The sequence below is a fragment of the Triturus cristatus genome, chromosome 6, assembly GCF_964204655.1.
Source record: "Triturus cristatus chromosome 6, aTriCri1.1, whole genome shotgun sequence".
Lineage (NCBI taxonomy): Eukaryota > Metazoa > Chordata > Amphibia > Caudata > Salamandridae > Triturus > Triturus cristatus.
In genome coordinates, this window is record NC_140589.1 from 1,928,030,090 (window position 1) to 1,928,055,393 (window position 25,304).

The 25,304-nt window shown below is 50.6% G+C and overlaps 1 protein-coding gene across 3 annotated transcripts in view; it reads left to right on the top strand.

The window, feature by feature from the left end:
• Positions 1-3,036: 3,036 nt before the first annotated feature.
• The window catches only part of LOC146822507 (uncharacterized), a 54,831-nt gene continuing 32,563 nt past the window's right edge, over positions 3,037-25,304 (top strand). The window contains exon 1 of one of the 3 annotated variants that reach the window (XM_085613617.1): positions 3,037-3,130. The gene's annotated coding sequence lies outside the window, so the exon portion shown is untranslated. Of the gene's footprint in view, positions 3,131-3,410; positions 3,443-3,674; positions 3,691-25,304 lie in introns of those variants that run through there. The other 2 variants (XM_085613618.1, XM_085613616.1) reach the window with 2 other exon arrangements.

The following is a 25,304-nucleotide window of genomic DNA, read 5'->3' on the forward strand; positions in this document are numbered from 1 at the left end:
CTCGTCTGTGCCTCCCAAAGTTGAGGTGTGATGTCTCTGTCACACCTCAGAGCCTCGTCTGTGCCTCCCAAAGTTGAGGTGCAATGCCTTCGTCACACCTCAGAGCCTCGTCTGGGCCTTCTAAAGTTGAGGTGCGATGCCTTTGCCACACCTCAGAGCCTCGTCTGTGCCTCCCAAAGTAGAGGTGCGATGTCTTCTCCACACCTCAGAGACTCGTCTGTGCCTCCCAAAGTTGAGGTGCGACATCTCCATCACACCTCAGAGCCTCATCTCTGCCTCCCAAAGTTGAAGTGCGATGTCTGCTCCACACCTCAGAGCCTCGTCTGTGCCTCCAAAGTTGAGGTGCGATGCCTCCGTCACACCTCAGAGCCTCGTCTGTGCTCCCAAAGTTGAGGTGCGATGCCTCCGCCACACCTCAGAGCCTCGTCTGGGCCTCCCAAAGTAGAGGTGCGATGCCTTTGCCACACCTCAGAGCCTCGTCTGTGCCTCCCAAAGTTGAGGTGTGATGCCTCCGCCACACCTCAGAGACTCATCTGTGCCTCCCAAAGTTGAGGTGCGATGTCTCCATCACACCTCAGAGCCTCATCTCTGCCTCCCAAAGTTGAGGTGCGATATCTCCATCACACCTCAGAGCCTCATCTCTGCCTACCAAAGTTGTGGTGCGATGCCTCCATCACACGTCAGAGCCTTGTCTGTGCCTCCCAAAGTTGAGGTGCGATGTATCCGCCAATCCTCAGAGCCTCATCTGTGCCTCCCAATGTTGAGGTGCGATGCCTCCGTCACACCTCAGAGCCTCGCCTGTGCCTCCCAAAGTTGAGGTGCGATGCCTCCGCCACACCTCAGAGCCTCGTCTGTGCCCCCCAAAGTTGAGGTGCGATGCCTCCATCACACCTCAGAGCCTCACCTGTGCCTCCCAAAGTTGAGGTGCGATGCCTCCGCCACACCTCGGAGCCTCATCTGTACCTCCAAAGTTGAGGTGCGATGCCTCCGTCACACCTCAGAGCCTCGTCTGTGCCTCCAAAGTTGAGGTGCGATGCCACCGTCACACCTCAGAGCCTCACCTGTGCCTCCCAAAGTTGAGGTGCGATGTATCCGCCAATCCTCAGAGCCTCGTCTGTGCCTCCCAAAGTTGAGGTGCGATGCCTCCGCCACACCTCAGAGCCTCGTCTGTGCCCCCCAAAGTTGAGGTGCGATGCCTCCATCACACCTCAGAGCCTCACCTGTGCCTCCCAAAGTTGAGGTGCGATGCCTCCGCCACACCTCGGAGCCTCGTCTGTACCTCCAAAGTTGAGGTGCGATGCCTCCGTCACACCTCAGAGCCTCGTCTGTGCCTCCAAAGTTGAGGTGCGATGCCACCGTCACACCTCAGAGCCTCGTCTGTGCCTCCCAAAGTTGAGGTACGATGCCTCCACCACACCTCAGAGCCTCGCCTGTGCCTCCCAAAGTTGAGGTGCGATGCCTCCGCCACACCTCAGAGCCTCGTCTGTGCCCCCCAAAGTTGAGGTGCGATGCCTCCATCACACCTCAGAGCCTCACCTGTGCCTCCCAAAGTTGAGGTGCGATGCCTCCGCCACACCTCGGAGCCTCATCTGTACCTCCAAAGTTGAGGTGCGATGCCTCCGTCACACCTCAGAGCCTCGTCTGTGCCTCCAAAGTTGAGGTGCGATGCCACCGTCACACCTCAGAGCCTCACCTGTGCCTCCCAAAGTTGAGGTGCGATGTATCCGCCAATCCTCAGAGCCTCGTCTGTGCCTCCCAAAGTTGAGGTGCGATGCCTCCGCCACACCTCAGAGCCTCGTCTGTGCCCCCCAAAGTTGAGGTGCGATGCCTCCATCACACCTCAGAGCCTCACCTGTGCCTCCCAAAGTTGAGGTGCGATGCCTCCGCCACACCTCGGAGCCTCGTCTGTACCTCCAAAGTTGAGGTGCGATGCCTCCGTCACACCTCAGAGCCTCGTCTGTGCCTCCAAAGTTGAGGTGCGATGCCACCGTCACACCTCAGAGCCTCGTCTGTGCCTCCCAAAGTTGAGGTGCGATGTCTCCGCCACACCTCAGAGCCTCGTCTGTGCCCCCCAAAGTTGAGGTGCGATGCCTCCATCACACCTCAGAGCCTCGTCTGTGCCTCCCAAAGTTGAGGTGCGATGTATCCGCCACACCGCAGAGCCTTGTCTGTGCCTCCCAAAGTTGAGGTGCGATGCCTTTGCCACACCGCAGAGCCTCGTCTGTGCCTACCAAAGTTGAGGTGCGATGTATCCGCCACACCGCAGAGCCTTGTCTGTGCCTCCCATAGTTGAGGTGCGATGTATCCGTCACACTCCAGAGCCTTGTCTGTGCCTCCCATAGTTGAGGTGCGATGTATCCGCCACACCTCAGAGCCTCGTCTGTGCCTCCCATAGTTGAGGTGCGATGCCTCCGTCACACCTCAGAGCCTCGTCTGGTCCTCCCAAAGTTCCGTGTAGGTAAAGTCACCCTACCAGTGACCCCTAACGAGGGAAGAGAAGCCCCCCCCCCCCCTTTCCACCGCTGCCAGGTAAAGGCAGAGCTAAAGCATGTGTCAGCATCGGCTCTATGGCACCCCCCATCAGCAGGCACTCGACTCAGGGACCCCGAGTGTTACCCTCTGCCTGGGGGGCCACAGCAGCGGCTCACGGCCCAGCTCGGACCCCCGGCTCCTAACTGGCTGCCCGGCCCCTCCCCCGGGAACGGGGGCCCCAGCAAGGATGAAGGCTCTATTCACTCTTATTGTGGACTCCTGTCTACTCCTCATGTGACCTTTGTTTTCGCTGCTGGTCTAATCCTGTCTCACGCCTTACACATATATACCTTACTTATCTCCAAGGAGTGTCATCAACATACAAACCCCGCCTCCTGTGGCTGCATTGAGCCTGTGCGCGTCCGAAGGGCGCTGCCTGTGTCCACACACCGCCTGTGGTTAAACATCAACTCTCTATCCTTCAGGTGGGGGTGACTGGAGGGTGTAAAGGAACTGTGCCCGGCTGACAACACTCACGCCCCCCCCCCTTGATTCACTGCTGACGTCACTGGTAATGGCGGGGGTAGATGGCAGACACTCCGATTATTTTCACGCAGAAGTGCTGTCTGAAGTGAGCGCGCCGTGTGATCTGCTGCAGGTCAGTTGTGGTGCTATGTGAGGTGAGCGCGCCGTGTGATCTGCTGCAACTGAGTTGTGGGATGGCAGACACAGACAGGCGAGTGATTTTCATGCCGAAGTGCTGCGTGAGGTGAGCGCGCTGTGTGATCTGCTGCAGGTGATTTGTGGGGTGGGACACAGCCAGACGAGTTATTTTCACCTGGAAGTGCTGTGTAAGGGAGAGCGCCGTGTGATTTGCTGCAGGTGAGTTGTGGGTGGCAGACACAGTCAGGCGAGTTATTTTCACCCGGAAGTGCTGTGAGAAGTGAGCGCGCCGTGTGATCTGCTGCAGGTGAGTTGTGGTGCTGTGTGAGGTGAGCGTGCCGTGTGATCTGCTGCAGGTGAGTTGTGGTTCTGTGTGAGGTGAGCGCGCCGTGTGATCTGCTACAGGTGAGTTGTGGTGCTGTGTGAGGTGAGCTCGCCGTGTGATCTGCTGCAGGTGAGTTGTGGTGCTGTGTGAGGTGAGCGCGCCGTGTGATCTGCTGCAGGTGAGTTGTGGTGCTGTGTGAGGCGACCGTGCCGCCGTGTGATCTGCTGCAGGTGAGTTGTGGGGTGGCAGACACAGACACTCAAATTCTTTTCACTCAGAGGTGCTGTGGTTGTACTTGATGCAGTGAAGTGCGATGTTTTAAGTAATAGACGCGGGCACTGGGCACATAAAGAGTGTTATAATTGTAGTTAAAGAGTCTGTACGAGAGCAGGACCTGCTTTGTTTTTAACCCTCCTGTCCAGGCCCTTGTCTCTGATCCGGTGCTAGTAGCGCCTAGCCCCATGACTTCAGTCCAAGTGTATTATTAGGCAGTGATATTCCCAATCTTACATAGATGTCTAGGAGCAATTTAATTTAAAAAATATCACTGCTCAGACTGCTACTTTTGGTGGAAACACAACCGTCCCGGTATGTCTGATGCCAAGAGTTGAATGTAAGTCAGGGAGTCTCCTGTGCTGACACCGAGGGAACCGCCCGGTATGTCTAATTCCAAGAGTTGAATGTAAGTCAGGGAGACTCCTGTGCTGACACCGAGGGAACCGTCCCGGTATGTCTAATTCCAAGAGTTGAATGTAAGTCAGGGAGTCTCCTGTGCTGACACCTAGGGAACCACCCGGTATGTCTAATTCCAAGAGTTGAATGTAACTCAGGGAGTCTCCTGTGCTGACACCGAGGGAACCGTCCAGGTATGTCTAATTCCAAGAGTTGAAATGTAAGTCAGGGAGTCTCCTGTGCTGACACCGAGGGAACCACCCGGTATGTCTAATTCCAAGAGTTGAATGTAACTCAGGGAGTCTCCTGTGCTGACACCGAGGGAACCGTCCCGGTATGTCTGATGCCAAGAGTTGAATGTAAGTCAGGGAGTCTCGTGCTGACACCGAGGGAACCGTCCCGGTATGTCTAATTCCAAGAGTTGAATGTAAGTCAGGGAGTCTCCTGTGCTGACACCGAGGGAACCGTCCCGGTATGTCTAATTCCAAGAGTTGAATGTAAGTCAGGGAGTCTCGTATGCTGACACCGAGGGAACCGTCCCGGTATGTCTAATTCCAAGAGTTGAATGTAAGTCAGGGAGTCTTCTGTGCTGACACCGAGGGAACCGTACCGGTATGTCTAATTACAAGAGTTGAAGTGTAAGTCAGGGAGTCTCGTGTGCTGACATCGAGGGAACCGCCCCGGTATGTCTAATTCCAAGAGTTGAAGTGTAAGTCAGGGAGTCTCGTGTGCTGACACCGAGGGAACCGTCCCGGTATTTCTAATTCCAAGAGTTGAATGTAAGTCAGGGAGTCTCCTGTGCTGACACCGAGGGAACCGTCCCGGTATGTCTAATTCCAAGAGTTGGATGTAAGTCAGGGAGTCTCGTATGCTGACACCGAGGGAACCGTCCCGGTATGTCTAATTCCAAGAGTTGAAGTGTAAGTCAGGGAGTCTCCTGTGCTGACACCGAGGGAACCGTCCCGGTATGTCTAATTCCAAGAGTTGAAGTGTAAGTCAGGGAGTCTCGTGTGCTGACACCGAGGGAACCGTCCCGGTATGTCTAATTCCAAGAGTTGAATGTAAGTCAGGGAGTCTCCTGTGCTGACACCGAGGGAACCGTCCCGGTATGTCTAATTCCAAGAGTTGAATGTAAGTCAGGGAGTCTCGTATGCTGACACCGAGGGAACCGTCCCGGTATGTCTAATTCCAAGAGTTGAATGTAAGTCAGGGAGTCTCCTGTGCTGACACCGAGGGAACCGTACCGGTATGTCTAATTCCAAGACTTGAATGTAAGTCAGGGAGTCTCGTGTGCTGACATCGAGGGAACCGTCCCGGTATGTCTAATTCCAAGAGTTGAAGTGTAAGTCAGGGAGTCTCGTGTGCTGACACCGAGGGAACCGTCCCGGTATTTCTAATTCCAAGAGTTGAATGTAAGTCAGGGAGTCTCCTGTGCTGACACCGAGGGAACCGTCCCGGTATGTCTAATTCCAAGAGTTGAATGTAAGTCAGGGAGTCTCCTGTGCTGACACCGACGGAACCGTCCTGGTATGTCTAATTCCAAGAGTTGAATGTAAGTCAGGGAGTCTCCTGTGCTGACACCGACGGAACCGTCCCGGTATGTCTAATTCCAAGAGTTGAATGTGTGAGAAGGTGGGCTGGCATATGCTGTCCTCTAGTTATAGGGGACACCTTGCACCAGTCCAATTCGACTCTTATGGTGATAGGTTAAAGACAACCTTTAAAGAAAGCTATCCTAGTGGTAGCTGTGGAGAGCAGCCTTCAGGCTAAGTCTTGAAGGAGTGTTAAGCTTATTGTTTTACCATAGATAACCTCTTGAATGACCAAATGAAAGAGTAGTCCACACAGGTATATATATAAAATATATGTATTTATTCTAAACAGAATCCCACAAGTCTCTTTATGAGGCTAGAGGCAAAGTTACAATTCAAACAAGCATTGATAGATACAATAAATAGCACTGGAATCACGGGGTCCCAGGGGGGACCAAACCATATATTAAAAAAGTGGTATAAGAACCACGACAATTCTACAGCCAGTGCCTAGGGCATTTAGGGTCGCTGACCCCTTAAGAAACCACCCAAGGTAGTGAGGAAGGGGGCCCACGGGAGACGCCTGCAGTGGTATAAGCTGCTATCGGGATCTCTATTAAAGCCTATGGAGAATGTCGCGCTTGAACTGTACAAGATTAAAAACACTTCTAGCAGGAGTTCAAAGTCAGGAGCTTAGAGTTAAGCTTTTGAAGAGCCCACACCCACGAGAGTACTGAGGTACCACTGTTACCTGCCCCAGAGAAGCCGGGTGCATAGGTAGTTTTCGATGTCGGGTCGCGGGCTGATTTTCAATGGAAAAAGGTGCAAAACTGCTGCTATCCAAAAGCGTTGATGATGTCGTGAAGATTGAAGATGTAGATCTTGAAGAGGAGAACCTGAAAGCAGAGGGGACAGAGTCTGGGTCACGGCACAGTGACCAGGGAGCTCAAGAGAAAGAGCCCTTCAATGTTGGGTGCTTCAAGTGGAAAAGGTGCAGCTTGGATCAGCAGCCACGGGCTCCGGGAGGCTTCAAGGAAGGCCAGCTTCTGGAGGGCGACTGTCCCATGACGGATGAGGGTCGCTGCGGTGTTAGTGTCCGGATTGGATCCACTAAGCCTTGGCAACCGCAACCCATGCAAGATTCACAAATCGGCTGCTGGTGCAGACCCACGAGGTCTGAGAGAAGTCTCCAGCAAGGAGACTGAAGAGCAGACCTGGAGCAACCAGGGGAACTCTTGGAAGTAAAGATTGACCTCCGCTAGGGCCCACAAGTTGAGAGACAAGGGACCGCGGGAGGCAGCAATTTGGCGTGCGTAATGATGCACCCACGGGTCGCCGGAGTGGTCTAGGGCGTCGAACTTTGGCACAGATGATGCTGAGAGGTTGGCTCACAAATGGGCCAAAGCACAACTTCCCCATTTGTCGGGTTCGTGTGCTGTGCAAGAGGTGGCCGGTGTCCTGGGGTATTAGGGATCTCGGCACCCACGCGGTCCACGGTGCTCAAACTTGCTGTGCACACTCACTGGCCTCTGGGATGCTAGGAAACCCACCTCAAGGTAGAGAGGAGTCGTCGATGTCCGAAGGAGCAGCGAAGTTCCAACCGGGTCACTTGCAGTGTTTCAGGTGCCTGCCAAGCAGGGGGGTAACTCCTTTACCCCAAGGGAGATTTCTTCATTCATCTGGGCAGCAGCTCGTCGAAGTTCAAGTCTGTGAAGTCCAAGATTAATCTGAGGCTCTGGGGCCCCTGCACACACCTTTATCCAGAGGTAGAGGGGGTGGCTAAATCAGAGCCCACCAATGAGAGTTCAGGCAGGAAAGGGTGGCTACACCCTCTCCCCTTTGTGTGCTTCCCACCTGGGCGCGGGGCAGGATGCCCCTGAACCGGTTCCAGGCGGTGTATGCAGAATGTAGGCGCTGTAGCAGCCTACGTGCAACTTTGAAAGGCATCCTATGCACCCACCCAGTTCCAATCCACATAGTCTGTCTGGGGAGGTGGGAGCACCTCCCTGCAACAAGATCCCTATTGTCCAGCTGCCGTGGCTGGAGTTCTGCCCAGCAACAGGCAGCCAGAGTCGTGTGGGTGGTGGGTAGCATCCATTTTGTAATACGTGTGCACTTTTAAATTGGTGTCTAAATTCTGCTGCCTTTCCCATATCGCCCCTCTAGCAGAGTCATAAAACAGTCAAAACATCAGCAAAAAGTTTGGGGCAACTATGCAGTCGATGCCACTCTCCTACATAACGCCCCCCCCCCCCCAAACGCAGGGACATTAAACTAACCTTGACCAGTTGAGTCTTCATTTTCTAATATCTGGAGAGTCCATCTGCATTGGCATGGTTGCTCCCAGGTCTATGTTCCACTGTATAGTCCATCCCCTGTGGGGAAATGGACCACCTGAGTAGTTTGGGATTTTCACCCTTCATCTGTTTTAGCCATAGGAGGGGCTTATGGTCTGTTTGAACAAGGAAGTGAGTGCCAAACAAGTATGGCCTCAGCTTCTTCAAGGCCCAGACCACAGCAAAGGCCTCCCTCTCTATAGCTGACCAACGTTTCTCTCTGGGGGTCAACCTTCTGCTAATAAAAGCTACTGGTTGATCCTGGCCCTCCTCATTCAGTTGTGATAATACAGCACCTACCCCCACCTCAGATGCATCAGTTTGGACTATGAATTCTTTGGAGTAGTTGGGGCTTTGGAGCACTGGAGCAGAGCACATGGCCTGTTTTAGGTCATCAAAAGCTTTCTGACAGCTGACAGTCCACTGAACTTTCTTGGGCATCCTCTTAGAGGTTAAGTCATTAAAGGGGGTCACAATGGATCCATATCCCTTTAAAAATCATATGTAATATCCAGTCAGGCCTAAGAAAGCTCGGACCTGAGTCTGGGTGGTTGGAGCAACCCAGTCCATGATGGTCTGGATTTTGCTCTGTAATGGTTGAACCTGGCCGCCACCTACAAGGTGACCCAGGTACACAACCTGACTCTGCCCTATCTGGCACTTAGTACCCTTGATAGTGAGTCCTGCTTTTTGCAGGGCTTCCAAAACTTTCCTCAGGTGGATCAGGTGATCCTCCCAGGTGGAGCTAAAGACAGCAATATCATCTAGATAGGCTGCACTAAAGTCATCCAGGCCTGAGAGGGCTTGGTTCACAAACCTTTGAAAAGTGGCACGTGCATTCTTCAAACCAAAGGGCATCACAATAAATTGATAATGCCCACCAGGGGTTGAAAATGCTGTTTTGTCTTTTGCAGATTCAGCTAGCCTTATCTGCCAGTAGCCAGCTGTCAGATCAAATGTGCTCAGATACTTGGCTGAGGCCAATTTATCTATAAGCTCATCTGCTCTGGGAATTGGATGTGCATCAGTCCTAGTGACTGCATTGAGTCCCATGTAGTTTACACAGAACCTCATCTCTCTCTTGCCATATTGGGTGTGAGGTTTTGGTACCAGGACTACTGGGCTAGCCCAAGGGGTATCTGAGGGCTCAATTACACCCAATTCTAACATCTTTTGGACTTCTGTCCTTATGCAGTCCCTGACATGGTCAGGTTTCCTGTAGATCCTATTCTTCACAGGCAGACTGTCCCCAGTGTCCCCTCATGAGTGCACCAGGGGGTCTGACTTGGAGTCAGTGAAAACATATGTCTGTAAGACTGTAGAACATGTCTACAGTCAGACTGTTGCTGGGCAGTGAGGCTGCCTGCCAAGGCTACACCATCAACTGACCCATCATCAGGGTTGTGAGAGAGCAGGTCTGGGAGAGGGTCACTCTCTTCCTCCTGTCCCTCATCCATTGCCATGAGCAAGCCCATGTCAGCCCTGTCCACATATGCTTTCAGTCTATTTACATGAAGTACCCTGTGGGGACTTCTGGGAGTGCCAAGGTCTACCAAATAGGTGACCTCTCCCTTCTTTTCCAAAATGGTATGGGGTCCACTCCACTTATCTTGGAGAGCTGCTGGGGCCACTGGCTCCAACACCCATACCTTCTGTCCTGGCTGGTACACCACCAGTACAGCCTTTTGGTCATGCCAGGCTTTCTGTAATTCCTGGCTTGCCTCAAGGTTTTTAGTTGCCTTCTTCATGTACTCAACCATCCGGGAGCGGAGACCAAGTACATAGTCCACAATATCCTGTTTAGGGGGTTTGAGAGGTAACTCCCATCCCTCCTTCACTAGACAGACTGGCCCTCTGACAGGGCGGCCAAACAAGAGTTCAAAAGGGCTGTTACCAACCCCCTTCTGTGGCACCTCCCTGTATGCAAAGAGAAGGCAGGGTAGAAGATCATAATGTAATCCTCACTAGGGGGTATAGACAAAAAAGGAGTAGATATAAGCATTCACATCCCCACTCCAGAATTGATCTTCACAAAAATGATAGAATGCTAGTTTAGTAAAAACCAAACCTATGTTGCTAGAGAACGGAGGAGAAAAGGAGGGGGGCAGGTACAGAATAAAATAAAAATCATACTTAATTGTTATGGTAACATAGACAGTTGAACCAGCTTTTTTAATACTGGTCTATGGGGACACATACTAAATTAAGTTTAGTCACTCATGAGCTAGTTTTAATACACACATTATTTTCCTATATGCACTCTGCCCCTCACCCCAACTGTTGAAATTGGGTTGATTAAAACACCTCACGCTCCTCTCTATTAATGAGAGTTGTAGCCCACACTGGATACCTTGCGGTAACTGTTTGCAAGAGGGGACCCAATGATGAAGCCTGTCACCCTTGGGTGAGTGAGGGTTCTCGTCTTTAAAGAAAAGATTTCCCTCCTTTTTCTACTGTTTTCGCTCGTCCTTTCTGTACCTGCCCCCCTCCTTTTCTCCTCCGTTCTCTAGCAACATAGGTTTGGTTTTTACTAAACTAGCATTCTATAATTTTTGTGAATATCAAAGGGTAGAAGAACATCCCATTTTTGCCTGAGCTTTTCTGGCAGCCCTTTGATCATACCCTTTAAGGTCTTGTTAAATTTCTCAACAAGACCATTGCATTCAGGATGATAAGGGGTGGTGAACCAATAGTTGACACCACGCTCCTTCCACATTGCCTTGAGGTAACTACTCATAAAGTTTGTACCTTGGTCAGACAATACCTCCTTAGGAAAACCCACCCTGGAAAAGATTCCCAGGAGGGCCCTTGCCACCACAGGGGCTGTGATGGTCCTAAGGGGAATAGCTTCTGGGTATCTGGTGGCATGATCCACTACCACCAGAATAAACCTGTGCCCAGAGGCTGTTGGTGGGTCAAGGGGACCAACAATGTCAATCCCTACCCGTTCAAAGGGAACCCCCACCACAGGTAGTGGTATCAGGGGGACCTTTGTGGACTTACCTGCCTTGCCACTGGCTTGACAGGTAATGCAAGAGCTACAAAAACTCTTACAGTCCTCAATCATTTGGGGCCATAAAAGTGAGGGACAATTCTGTCCCAAGTCTTGTTTTGGCCTAGGTGTCCTGCTAAGGGAATATCATGGGCCAGTGTGAGTAGGAAACCACTAAACTTCTGAGGTATGACCAACCTCCTGGCTGCACCAGGCTTGGGGTCTCGACCCTCAGAGTAAAGGAGTCCATCATCCCAATATATCTTATGGGTTCCACTGGCATTCCCTGCAGCCTCAGCAGCAGCTTGCTGGCTGAGGGGTTCAAGAGTGGGGCAGCTCTGCTGCTCCAGGTTCAAGTCTGTCCTAGAAGTTCCCCCTGTCCCCAAGAACTCAACCTGATCAGGCTCAAGCTCATCTGGGACAGTTCCTTCTTCAGGTGTCAGATCCTCTTCTGCTAAAAGAGTCTCTTCAGACTGATCCTGGGGGGAAGGTACAGCCTTACCCCTGCTACTCCTCCTCTTGGTAGGTCCTTGGTCCATTTTTCCAGGATCCAAGGCCTGTTCAGTTTCTGTCAGCTTTGCTTTTGACCTCTACAGGGCAAACACTTCTGCTGGTATACCCAGCATTGCTGCATGGGTACTTAGCTCCACCTCAGCCCTTGCTGAGGTCTCCAAATCATTCCCTAGCAAACATTCAACGGGTAGGTCTGCACTCACCACAACCTTCTTTAGGCCAGTTACCCCTTCCCAAGAGAAGTTAACAACTGCCAGAGCATGGTTAGTACTGACATTGCTTGCATTGGTAACTTGGTAAGTTTCTCCAAGTATGATCTGGCTAGGGTCCACAAGGTCCTTAGTCACCATGGTGACACTAGCTCCTGTGTTCCTGTAAGCTAGAGACTCCCTTCCATTTATTCTAGGCCGTTGCTTGTATTTGCCCAGACCACTGGGACTCACAAATAGGGACAAGTCCCCATCACAAACTAACACAGCCTGAGTAGGAGTTCTGACTAGGCCAGAGTCCTCTCCAGATCCCAGGGTCAACCCTACTATGCCCTTGTTCTGTGTACCACCACCTATAGCTGGACTAGGGGGAACAGGTGCCTTAGGGACAGGTGTGGTACTTGTGGAGTCTTTGGCCTTATTACAATCTGAAGTCCAATGGGTTTTCTGCTTACAGACTTTATACCATGGCTTCCTTGGCTGCTTAGCTTTGTTGGATTGGGTATTATCAGATGCTGCTTTTTGGGGGCCTGTTGAAGACTGCTGGTCTTTTCCCTTTTCCCCACCCTTCTCAGAGCTTTTGGCATCTTCCTTTTTAGTTGCACCCCCCAAGGGCTGGACCTTTTGCTTGATCCTTGTTCTGACCCATTTGTCTGCCTTCTTTCCCAATTCTTGGGGAGAGGTCAGATCTGAGTCCACCAGGTGCTGATGCATTAACTGATTCTGACATTTATTAAGGATATGCTCCCTCATGATGAGATTGTACAATCCTTGGTAATCATTTACTTTACTGCCAGTTAACCAACCTTCCAGTGCCTTGGTAGCACAATCTACAAAGTCTACCCAATCTTGATTCTGTGCTTTCTGGGTATCTCTGAACTTTAACCTGTATTGATCAGTGGTTAGACCAAACCCATCTATCAAAGCATCTCTCAAGATATAATAATCATCTGCATCCTCTTCCCTAACAGAGAGGAGCTTGTCTCTTCCTTTGTCTGCAAAGGAGAGCCATAAGATTGCTGCCCACTGCTCTACTGGGACCCTCTGTACTTTACAGGCCCTCTCAAGTGCAGTGATCCATTTGTGGATGTCATCCCCTGTCTGATAGGGGGGCACAATCTTATGCAGGTTCCTATTGTCAGGAGCTTTCTCTCTAACTCTAGGGGTTTCATTACTGCCACCAGGGGTTTCTAGACCCCACTTTCTTGAAGCTTTCTGAAGCTCCAGGGACTCCCTATCTAATGCTAACTGTTCTCTCCTGAGCTGAAGTTTAGCCTGCTCAAACTGGATCAGTCTGCATTTCCTCTCTTGGGAGGATTCTCTTCTCTGAGAAGAGGCAGAGGTCCTTTGGGATCTCCCAGAATGGTTAGATTCCTCTGAGGGTGATCTGTTCCTTCTGTTTGGATCCACCACTTTCCCTTTAGGGATGGAGGGAGTGCCTCTTGGGCCATCACCTCCATGTTATGAGTGGTCTGGTTCATCCAGGTCAAGTTCATCTTCCTCTTCCTGGTCCTCATCAGAGTCCATCCCTGGGGCGTCCTCTTCTGGGGGATGCCCACCCAACCTGTCTACCCCTTCAGACACTAAAGTCTGCTTGAAGTCTGCTATGAGCAGGATTTCCCTGAGACGTTGAGTGTTGGCACTCTTGTTTGTCTTAAGTTGCCTAGTGGTGCACATCTCCATAAGCTCAGCAAAGGAGAGATTATCATACTTGTCGACTGGGACCCTATGTGGTCCTTCCAGAGCCTTATGGGCACCTGAACTTAAAGACATTTCTAGTGTAGTGGTACTGGTGTATCTACCTACACTAGGTGTGGCCTACTGAACCCTTTCTTGAGTTGTAGTCAAGGTGTGCTAAGCCCTCTACACACAACTCCTAAGTTCAGTAGAACTTATTGTATTCTAAGCTTGCATTTATATGTACCTTCAGTACCAAGTGGCTTCCACTTTAGAAATTCAATTTGTTATCTGGTAAAACAATGGCAAGCTTGAATCCAACCGCTGCACACCAATGTGAGAAGTTTGCCTGGCATATGCTGTCCTCTAGTTATAGGGGACACCTTGCACCAGTCCAATTCGACTCTTATGGTGATAGGTTAAAGACAACTTTTAAAGAAAGCTATCCTAGTGGTAGCTGTGGAGAGCAGCCTTTAGGCTAAGTCTTGAAGGAGTGTTAAGCTTATTGTTTTACCATAGATAACCTCTTGAATGACCAAATGAAAGATTAGTCCACACAGGTATATATATAAAATATATGTATTTATTCTAAACATAATCTCACAAGTCTCTTTATGAGGCTAGAGGCAAAGTTACAATTCAAACAAGCATTGATAGATACAATAAATAGCACTGGAATCACAGGGCCCCAGGGGGGGACCAAACCATATATTAAAAAAGTGGTATAAGAGCCACGACAATTCTACAGCCAGTGCCTAGGGCATTTAGGGTCGCTGGCCCCTTAAGAAACCACCCAAGGTAGTGAGGAAGGGGGCCCATGGGAGACGCGTGCAGTGGTATAAGCTGCTATCGGGATCTCTATTAAAGCCTATGGAGAATGTCGCGGTTGAACTTTACAAGATTAAAAACACTTCTAGCAGGAGTTCAAAGTCAGGAGCTTAGAGTTAAGCTTTTGAAGAGCCCACACCCACGAGAGTACCGAGGTACCACTGTTACCTGCCCCGTGGAAGCCGGGTGCATAGGTAGTTTTCGATGTCGGGTCACGGGCTGATTTTCAATGGAAAAAGGTGCAAAACTGCTGCTATCCAAAAGCGTCGATGATGTCGTGAAGATTGAAGATGTAGATCTTGAAGAGGAGAACCTGAAAGCAGAGGGGACAGAGTCTGGGTCACAGCACAGTGACCAGGGAGCTCAAGAGAAAGAGCCCTTCAATGTTGGGTGCTTCAAGTGGAAAAGGTGCAGCTTGGATCAGCAGCCACGGGCTCCGGGAGGCTTCAAGGAAGGCCAGCTTCTGGAGGGCGACTGTCCCATGACGGATGAGGGTCGCTGCGGTGTTAGCGTCTGGATTGGATCCACTAAGCCTTGGCAACCGCAACCCACGCAAGACTCACAAATCGGCTGCTGGTGCAGACCCACGAGGTCTGAGAGAGGTCTCCTTCAAGGAGACTGAAGAGCAGGCCTGGAGCAACCAGGGGAACTCTTGGAAGTAAAGATTGACCTCTGCTAGGGCCCACCAGTTGAGAGACAAGGGACCGAGGGAGGCAGCAATTTGGCGTGCGTAAAGATGCGCCCACGGGTCGCCGGAGCGGGATAGGGCATCAATCTTTGGCACAGATGATGCTGAGAGGTTGGCTCACAAATGGGCCAAAGCACAACTTCCCCACTTGTCGGGTTCGTGTGCTGTGCAAGAGGTGGCTGGTGTCCTGGGGTATTAGAGATCTCAGAACCCACGCGGTCCACGGTGCTCAAACTTGCTGTGCACACTCACTGGCCTCTGGGATGAGAGGAGTCGTCGATGTCCGAAGGAGCAGCGAAGTTCCAACCGGGTCATTTGCAGTGTTTCAGGTGCCTGCCAAGCAGGGGGGTAACTCCTTTACCCCAAGGGAGATTTCTTCAGTCAGCTGGGCAGCAGCTCGTCGAAGTTCAAGATTAATCTGAGGCTCTGGGGCCCCTGCACCCACCTTTATCCAGAGGTAGAGGGGGGTGGCTAAATCAGAGCCCACCAATGAGAGTTCAGGCGGGAAAGGGTGGCTACACCCTCTCCCCTTTGTGTGTTTCCTGCCTGGGCGAGGGGCAGGATGCCCCTGAACCGGTTCCAGGCGGTGTATGCAGAATGTAGGCGCTGTAGCAGCCTACGTGCAACTTTGAAAGGCATCCTATGGTGCACCCACCCAGTTCCAATCCACATAGTCTGTCTGGGGAGGTGGGAGCACCTCCCTGCAACAAGATCCCTATTGTCCAGCTGCCGTGGCTGGAGTTCTGCCCAGCAACAGGCAGCCAGAGTCGTGTGGGTGGCGGTTAGCATCCATTTTGTAATACGTGTGCACTTTTAAATTGGTGTCTAAATTCTGCCGCTTTTCCCATATCGCCCCTCTAGCAGGGGGGAATCATGCCCTCATGCCCATGGCCGGACTGGGGGTATGATTCCTACATGTTTGACACCAAACACGACATGGTTCTGTGCAGCCACTCTCAAGTTATCACGCTATCGCGATTATTTATAATGCGGTTAAGAGTATATGGTACGGCTGCACTACAAACAACCTCGCACTAGTTTTAATGAAGTTTGCAGAGAGGCCCTACTCAGGTAGGGGTCCCCTCTCACACATACCTCAGCACCCTGCCTTGTAGGATTAGCAAGCCCTGCTTTAGGGGTGACCTATGGGAATATATGTGTTGTAAATAGGTGGGATACAGGGTACCTATATCCCTGTAAGGGGTGCAAGCACCGCCTTACCCAGACTACAGTAGTGGTCTGGTGGTGTCAGTTTGTATGCCTGTCCCAGGGTGGCACAATAAGTGCTGCAGCCCTGGTAGGCCTCTGAGGGACCCATGCCCTGGGTACCTAAGGTACCATCTACACGGGGCTGATAGGGGATCCTCAGTATCCAATTGGTTTGTACCTAAGGTATTCACATCAGTTTAGAGAGGAAGCAGATAGGCTGGGGTCCTGAATAGCAGGGCCACAGCCTGGCTAGAGTCATAAAACAGTCAAAACATCAGCAAAAAGTTGGGGGCAACTATGCAGTCGATGCCACTCTCCTACAGAATGTAAGTCAGGGAGTCTCCTGTGCTGACTCCGAGGGAACCGTCCCGGTATGTCTAATTCCAAGAGTTGAATGTAACTCAGGGAGTCTCCTGTGCTGACACCGAGGGAACCGTCCCAGTATGTCTAATTCCAAGAGTTGAATGTAAGTCAGGGAGTCTCCTGTGCTGACACCGAGGGAACCGTCCCGGTATGTCTAATTCCAAGAGTTGAATATAAGTCAGGGAGTCTCGTGTGCTGACACCGAGGGAACCGTCCCGGTATGTCTAATTCCAAGAGTTGAATGTAAGTCAGGGAGTCTCGTGTGCTGACACCGAGGGAACCGTCCCGGTATGTCTAATTCCAAGAGTTAAATGTAAGTCAGGGAGTCTCCTGTGCTGACACCGAGGGAGGGCCAGACCGCTAAATAGGCCTTTTCTCCGGAATGCCTGCTGCCTGGAATACATTTCAATGTGCACAATTTGTTCATCTGCAAAGCCTGAACGCTAGTATTGTCTTTAATTGATGCAACCACTTGAGGGTCCTCGATGACGCACATTTATTCTTTCTGAGAAGAAGCTCCTAGCTAAGCCGTGAAGAGTTTGCTTTAAAAAAAATAGTTATCAAAAACATTTGCACTAGGTACAGTCTGGGTATTACTTAAATCTATATTTTGAAAGCACTTTTTGTATCTTAAACGTTTTTCTACATTATGCAGCAGCCTATCTTTTACAGTGGGTAATGCACGTTTAAAATAATGACCTCCATGTTCACAGTGCTTTCTGTCACATCCAAGGACCTCATAGCACTACACATACACATCACTATTCTCCACTGCACCAACCAGGATTTAATTCTGTGTCTCTCTGGTGCAGCGCATGATCTCATGTTTCATAAGGTCTGATAGTGCAGTTCCCACTAACCAGCTCACTTGCATTTAACTTTCATTTAAGCTGTGAGTTCTTTTATATGTACATACCTGAATGTAAGACTGAATTTTTTTTCCAGCCATGCCTTTCATCACGCCCCCACACTCACTCACCCCCCCCCCCCCCATTACATGCAGGGTCACAGTTCCCATACTTTTGTCAATGCACTTCGCCACTGATTACAACTCATTATGTGACATTAGCTTAGAAATGCACAGCACCTATAGAAATACTCTGCAGTGAAAGTACAGTAAAATTAAAGAGCAAGGTACATTGGATTGTTCGATGTTAATCGTAAATGAAATGTTGAACAACATGGCTGTAATGTTGGGGTTGGTTTTGTCATTAAGCATCAGAGCAGCGTTCATTCGATAATCAAGCAACTCGCGTGACTGTCAGAGTGCTTAACACTGTAAGTTGTGGGAGACCCCAAGGTGATGGGCGACCCTACTCCCGCTCGGAGTACCTTACTCCCACTCGGAGCACATATTGGGTGCACCCTGCTCCCACTCAGAGCACATTGGATGTACCTTATTCCCACTTGGTATACTCTACTCCCACTCGGAGCACATATTGGATGTACCCTACTCCCACTAAGAGCACATATTGGGTGTACCCTACTCCCACTCGGAGTAGATATTGGATGTACCCTACTCCCACTCAGAGCACATATTGGATGTACCCTACTCCCACTCGGAGTACATATTGGATGTACCCTACTCCCACTCGGAGCGCATATTGGGTGTACCCTACTCCCACTCGGAGTAGATATTGGATGTACCCTACTCCCACTCGGAGCACATATTGGTGTACCCTACTCCCACTCGGAGTAGATATTGGATGTACGCTACTCCCACTCAGAGCACATATTGGATGTACCCTACTCCCACTCGGAGTACATATTGGATGTACCCTACTCCCATTCGGAGCACATATTGGATGTACCCTACTCCCACTCAGAGTACCCTACTCACACTCTGAGTACATATTGGATGTACCCTACTCCCACTCAGAGTACCATACTCCCACTCGGAGCACATATTGGATGTACCCTACTCCCACTCGGAGCACATATTGGATGTACCCTACTCCCACTCGGAGCACATATTGGATGTACCCTACTCCCACTCGGAGCACATATTGGATGTACCTCACTCCCACTCGGAGCACATATTGGATGTACCCTACTCCCACTCGGAGCATATATTGGTGTACCCTATTTCCACTCAGAGCACCTGTACCCTACTCCCAGTCGGACTACATATTGGTTTACTCTACTTCCACTCGGAAAGCATATTGGATGTACCCTACTTCCACTCGGAGCACATATTGGATGTACCCTATTCCCACCAGGTGTACATATTGGAAGTACCCTACTCCCACTCGGAGTACATATTGGATGTACCCTACTTCCACTCGGAGCACATATTGGATGTACACCACTCCCACTCGGAGCACATATTGAATGTACACCATTCCCACTCTGAGCACATACTTGGTGGTATCCCATCCCACTCAGAGCACATATTGGATATACCCTACTCCCACTCGGCGCACATATTGGTGTACCCTACTCCCACTAGGAGCACATATTGGATGTACCTTAATCCCACTCGGAGCACCTGTACCCTACTCCCACTCGGACTACATATTGGTGTAATCTACTCCCACTCCAAGAGCATATTAGATGTACCCTACTTCCACTCGGAGCACATATTGGTGTACCATACTCACACTCGGAATACCCTACTCCCACTAAGAGCACATATTGGATGTACCCTACTCCCACCAGAAGTACATATTGGAAGTAGTCTACTACCACTCGGAGTACATATTTGAAGTACCCTACTCCCATTTGGAGTACCCTATCCTACTCCCACTCGAAGTACATATTGGAAGTACCCTACTCCTATTTGGAGTACCCTACCCCCACTCGGAGTAGATATTGGATGTACCCTACTCCCACTCGGAGCACATATTGGTGTACCCTACTCCCACTCGGAGTAGATATTGGATGTACCCTACTCCCACTCAGAGCACATATTGGATGTACCCTACTCCCACTCGGAGTACATATTGGATGTACCCTACTCCCACTCGGAGTACATATTGGATGTACCCTACTCCCACTCGGAGCACATATTGGATGTGCCCTACTCCCACTCGGAGTACCCTACTCCCACTCGGAGCACATATTGGATGTACCCTACTCCCACTCGGAGTACATATTGGATGTATCTCACTCCCACTCGGAGCACATATTGGATGTACCTCACTCCCACTCGGAGCACATATTGGATGTACCTCACTCCCACTCGGAGCACATATTGGATGTACCCTACTCCCACTCGGAGCATATATTGGTGTACCCTATTTCCACTCAGAGTAGCCTACTCCCACTAGGAGCACATATTGGATGTACCCTAATCCCACTCAGAGCACCTGTACCCTACTCCCACTCGGACTACATATTGGTTTACTCTACTTCCACTCGGAAAGCATATTGGATGTACCCTACTTCCACTCGGAGCACATATTGGATGTATCCTACTCCCACTCGGAGTACATATTGGATGTACCCTACTCCCACTCGGAGCACATATTGGATGTACACCACTCCCACTCGGAGCACATATTGAATGTACACCATTCCCACTCTGAGCATATACTTGGTGGTATCCCACTCCCACTCAGAGCACATATTGGATATACCCTACTCCCACTCGGAGCACATATTGGTGTACCCTACTCCCACTAGGAGCACATATTGGATGTACCTTAATCCCACTCGGAGCACCTGTACCCTACTCCCACTCGGACTACATATTGGTGTAATCTACTCCCACTCCGAGAGCATATTAAATGTACCCTACTTCCACTCGGAGCACATATTAGTGTACCATACTCACACTCGGAGTACCCTACTCCCACTAAGAGCACATATTGGATGTACCCTACTCCCACCAGAAGTACATATTGGAAGTAGTCTACTACCACTCGGAGTACATATTTGAAGTACCCTACTCCCATTTGGAGTACCCTATCCTACTCCCACTTGAAGTACATATTGGAAGTACCCTACTCCTATTTGGAGTACCCTACCCACACTCGAAGCAAATATTGGAAGTACCCTATCCCCTCTGGGAGCACATATTGGATGTACCCTACCCCCACTGGGAGCACACATTGGATGTACACTACCCCCACTGGGAGCACATCTTGGATATACCCTACCCCCACTGGGAGCACATATTGGATGTACCGTACTCTCACTCGGAGCACATATTGGATGTACCGTACTCTCACTCAGAACACATATTGGATGTACCCCACTCTCACTCGGAGCACATATTGGATGTACCGTACTCTCACTAGGAGCACATATTGGATGTACCCCACTCTCACTCGGACTACATGTTGGTGTACTCTACTCTCACTTGTAGAGCATATTGGATGTACTCTACTTCCACTCGGAGAGCATATCGGAAGTACCAGACTCCCATTCGGAGCACATATTAGTGTACCCCACTCCCACTCAGAGCACTTTTTGGAAACAAGCTTCCTAGGACCGGTTTCTGGCATTTCAGCCGTCTTCAGCCAGGCTTGCTTGAATCCAGTGGCAAAGTGGGGTGGCAGAGTGGGCTAAAGAACGGTGATGGATCAAACCCAGATCTGTTGACTGGGTGTGAGTGTTTGATTGGTTGTGATGCTCCGTCCATCACCACCCCCTTTTGTACCGCTTTGTTCGCCATGAGTTGGCAGGGTATGCTCAGACGTGAGTCCCTTGCTCACTTTGTCACTGGATTCAAGCAAGCCTGGCTGAAGACGGCTGAAATGCCAGAAACCGGTCCTAGGAAGCTTGTTTCCGGTCCAGGGAAGGCATGGCTTGGCAGTTTGGGCTGGACTGTTCCCATGAGGCACAGGGTCAGACTGATTTGCCTATGGCCATGTCTGAACTGGGGTGGCAGAGTGGGCTAAAGAACGGTGATGGACCAAACCCAGATCTGTTGACTGGGTGTGTGTTCTGATGCTCCGTCCATCACCACCCCCTTTTGTACCGCTTTGTTCGTCATAAGTTGGCAGGGTATGCTCAGACGTGAGTCTCTTGCTCACTTTGTCACTGGATTCAAGCAAGCCTGGCTGAAGACGGCTGAAATGCCAGAAACCGGTCCTAGGAAGCTTGTTTCCGGCCCAGGGAAGGCATGGCTTGGCAGTTCGGGCTGGACTGTTCCCATGAGGCACAGGGTCAGACTGATTTGCATATGGCCATGTCTGAACTGGGGTGGCAGAGTGGGCTAAAGAGCGGTGATGGATCAAACCCAGATCTGTTGACTGGGTGTGAGTGTTTGATTGGTTCTGATGCTCCGTCCATCACCACCCCCTTTTTGTACCGCTTTGTTCACCATAAGTTGGCAGGGTATGCTCAGACGTGAGTCCCTTGCTCACTTTGTCACTGGATTCAAGCAAGCCTGGCTGAAGACGGCTGAAATGCCAGAAACCGTCCTAGGAAGCTTGTTTCCGGTCCAGGGAAGGCATGGCTTGGCAGTTCGGGCTGGACTGTTCCCATGAGGCACAGGGTCAGACTGATTTGCATATGGCCATGTCTGAACTGGGGTGGCAGAGTGGGCTAAAGAACGGTGATGGATCAAACCCAGATCTGTTGACTGGGTGTGAGTGTTTGATTGGTTCTGATGCTCCGTCCATCACCAACCCTTTTGTACCGCTTTGTTCGCCATAAGTTGGCAGGGTATGCTCAGACGTGAGTCCCTTGCTCACTTTGTCACTGGATTCAAGCAAGCCTGGCTGAAGACGGCTGAAATGCCAGAAACCGGTCCTAGGAAGCTTGTTTCCGGTCCAGGGAAGGCATGGCTTGGCAGTTCGAGCTGGACTGTTCCCATGAGGCACAGGGTCAGACTGATTTGCATATGGCCATGTCTGAACTGGGGTGGCAGAGTGGGCTAAAGAACGGTGATGGATCAAACCCAGATCTGTTGACTGGATGTGAGTGTTTGATTGGTTCTGATGCTCCGTCCATCACCACCCCCTTTTGTACCGCTTTGTTCGCCATAAGTTGGCAGGGTATGCTCAGACGTGAGTCCCTTGCTCACTTTGTCACTGGATTCAAGCAAGCCTGGCTGAAGACGGCTGAAATGCCAGAAACCGGTCCTAGGAAGCTTGTTTCCGGCCCAGGGAAGGCATGGCTTGGCAGTTCGGGCTGGACTGTTCCCATGAGGCACAGGGTCAGACTGATTTGCATATGGCCATGTCTGAACTGGGGTGGCAGAGTGGGCTAAAGAGCGGTGATGGATCAAACCCAGATCTGTTGACTGGGTGTGAGTGTTTGATTGGTTCTGATGCTCCGTCCATCACCACCCCCTTTTGTACCGCTTTGTTCACCATAAGTTGGCAGGGTATGCTCAGACGTGAGTCCCTTGCTCACTTTGTCACTGGATTCAAGCAAGCCTGGCTGAAGACGGCTGAAATGCCAGAAACCGTCCTAGGAAGCTTGTTTCCGGTCCAAGGAAGGCATGGCTTGGCAGTTCGGGCTGGACTGTTCCCATGAGGCACAGGGTCAGACTGATTTGTATATGGCCATGTCTGAACTGGGGTGGCAGAGTGGGCTAAAGAACGGTGATGGATCAAACCCAGATCTGTTGACTGGATGTGAGTGTTTGATTGGTTCTGATGCTCCGTCCATCACCACCCCCTTTTGTACCGCTTTGTTCGCCATAAGTTGGCAGGGTATGCTCAGACGTGAGTCCCTTGCTCACTTTGTCACTGGATTCAAGCAAGCCTGGCTGAAGACGGCTGAAATGCCAGAAACCGGTCCTAGGAAGCTTGTTTCCGGTCCAGGGAAGGCATGGCTTGGCAGTTCGGGCTGGACTGTTCCCATGAGGCACAGGGTCAGACTGATTTGCATATGGCCATGTCTGAACTGGGGTGGCAGAGTGGGCTAAAGAACGGTGATGGATCAAACCCAGATCTGTTGACTGGGTGTGAGTGTTTGATTGGTTCTGATGCTCCGTCCATCACCACCCCCTTTTGTACCGCTTTGTTTAATTTGAGCAGCACCGCCGCCTCAGCTGGGTTAACGGCAGAGTTATGCGGATCCGGTTACCGCTAGGCGTGCGGCTTCAAGGCAGAGCATGAGTAAGCATTGAATGAGTCTTGGCCAGAAAGCAATAGCGGGGAAGGAACGTTGTGAGTAAACATTGAATAAGTCTATGCCAGAGAGCTACTGCGGGGAAGGAACCTTGTGTGTAAACATAGAATGAGTCCCGGCCAGAGATCTACAGCGGGGAAGGAACCTTGTGAGTAAACATTGAATGAGAGTTACAGCCAGAGAGCTAAGGCAGGGAAGGAACCTTGTGAGTTAACATTGAATGAGTCTCGGCCAGAGCTACAGCAGGGAAGGAACCTTGTGAGTAAACCTTGAATGCCAGCCTGGGACTTTGCCAGTCTTAGAGAGCCCGTTCTCCTGCCGAGCATGCCGATATCAAGGTACTTTCATGGAGGCAGCCCCAACCTTTGGTGAACCATGCCGTTCCTACCCCAACTTATATTCCCCATCCAGCAAACTTCTACCTACTCTACCAGTGACACGGGAAATCCCCCCCTACTACCAAATCGGGGTGGAAAGGAATGCTCTGCAATGTTAGATCCTTGCCCAAGCATTCCATCGAAATATGGGACCTCATCTCCTCCGTACAGCCTGACATCGGTTTCCTGACTGAAAAATGCTTTAAGCTCCATTCTTCTCCTGTCATCATACTAGCTCTGCCTGAGGGGTACAGGATCGTAAGAATGGATAGACAGTCAAAGGTGGGTGGCGGGCTAGCAGTAATACACAAGCACAGCATCAAAGTTACTTCATTGGAGCAGCGCTGCAATGCAAATATTGAAATCATGATCTTTCGGTTGGACCTTCTGTCACAACTCAGCTGGAAGGGGGGCCTTCGTCTTCCGCCCCCAGGCCCCTTTGCTGAATTCTCTGTCCAACTTACCGAACTTTTAGTCCCCCCATGTGATCTCGACCAACAATTTCTTACTGTTGGGAGACTTTAACATCCACAGTGAATGTAGCTCTAATACCGACGCGATGACTCTTATGGAAGACCTGGCTCTACTAGGCTTACCTAAGCGCAATGAAGGCCTCGCCCACATAGCACGTCACACACTGGACATCATTATTTCTAATGCATTGTGTGCGAACCTCTCCAGACACTGATATGGTCAGATCATGCCTCAATTGAATTTTCTATTCATGGCCCTAGGGAGATGAACGGCCCCACCCTGGTCGCCTACTCTGGCCATAGACAATGGAAGAAAATCACCCCGGAGTGTTTCCAGGCCACCTTCCTGGCACCCTGGGGCACCACACTTGTCCATATAGAGGATGCTCTTGCCAAATACAACTCTGCAATCACCTATACCATAGACCAGCTCGCACCACTTTCAACTCCTCAAAACGCCCTCAGACTGTCTGGTATTCCCTTCAGCTTCACACTCAATAATAATTATGCAGCAAACTCAAGAGATGCTGGCGCCGCACCCTTGATGAGAGAGATAAAGATAGTTTTAAGGCCACACTCTCTGCCTACCATAAAAACATTAAGGCTGCTAGGAAAGCTCATATCGCGTCTCAATTAGCACAGGCTGGAAATGCCCCAAAACCCTTTACCGTATTCTCCAGTCCTTTATTAACCCCTCGGCATGCGATAATTTAGAGACCCCCTCACAAACTCTGTGCAATGACATCGCACACTATTTCTCTCAGAAAGTAGAGCTTATATATGACAAAATTGTCTCATCAGGGAGCCATCCTTCGGTCACCCTGACTCATGACTTGCCAGAACAGGTAAGCACTCAGCTATTAGAGAGTTTTCCTCCTGTGACCTCGGGAGATGTTGAAACAATGTTACGTATTGTAAAATCTGGCTCACCCCTAGATATCATTCC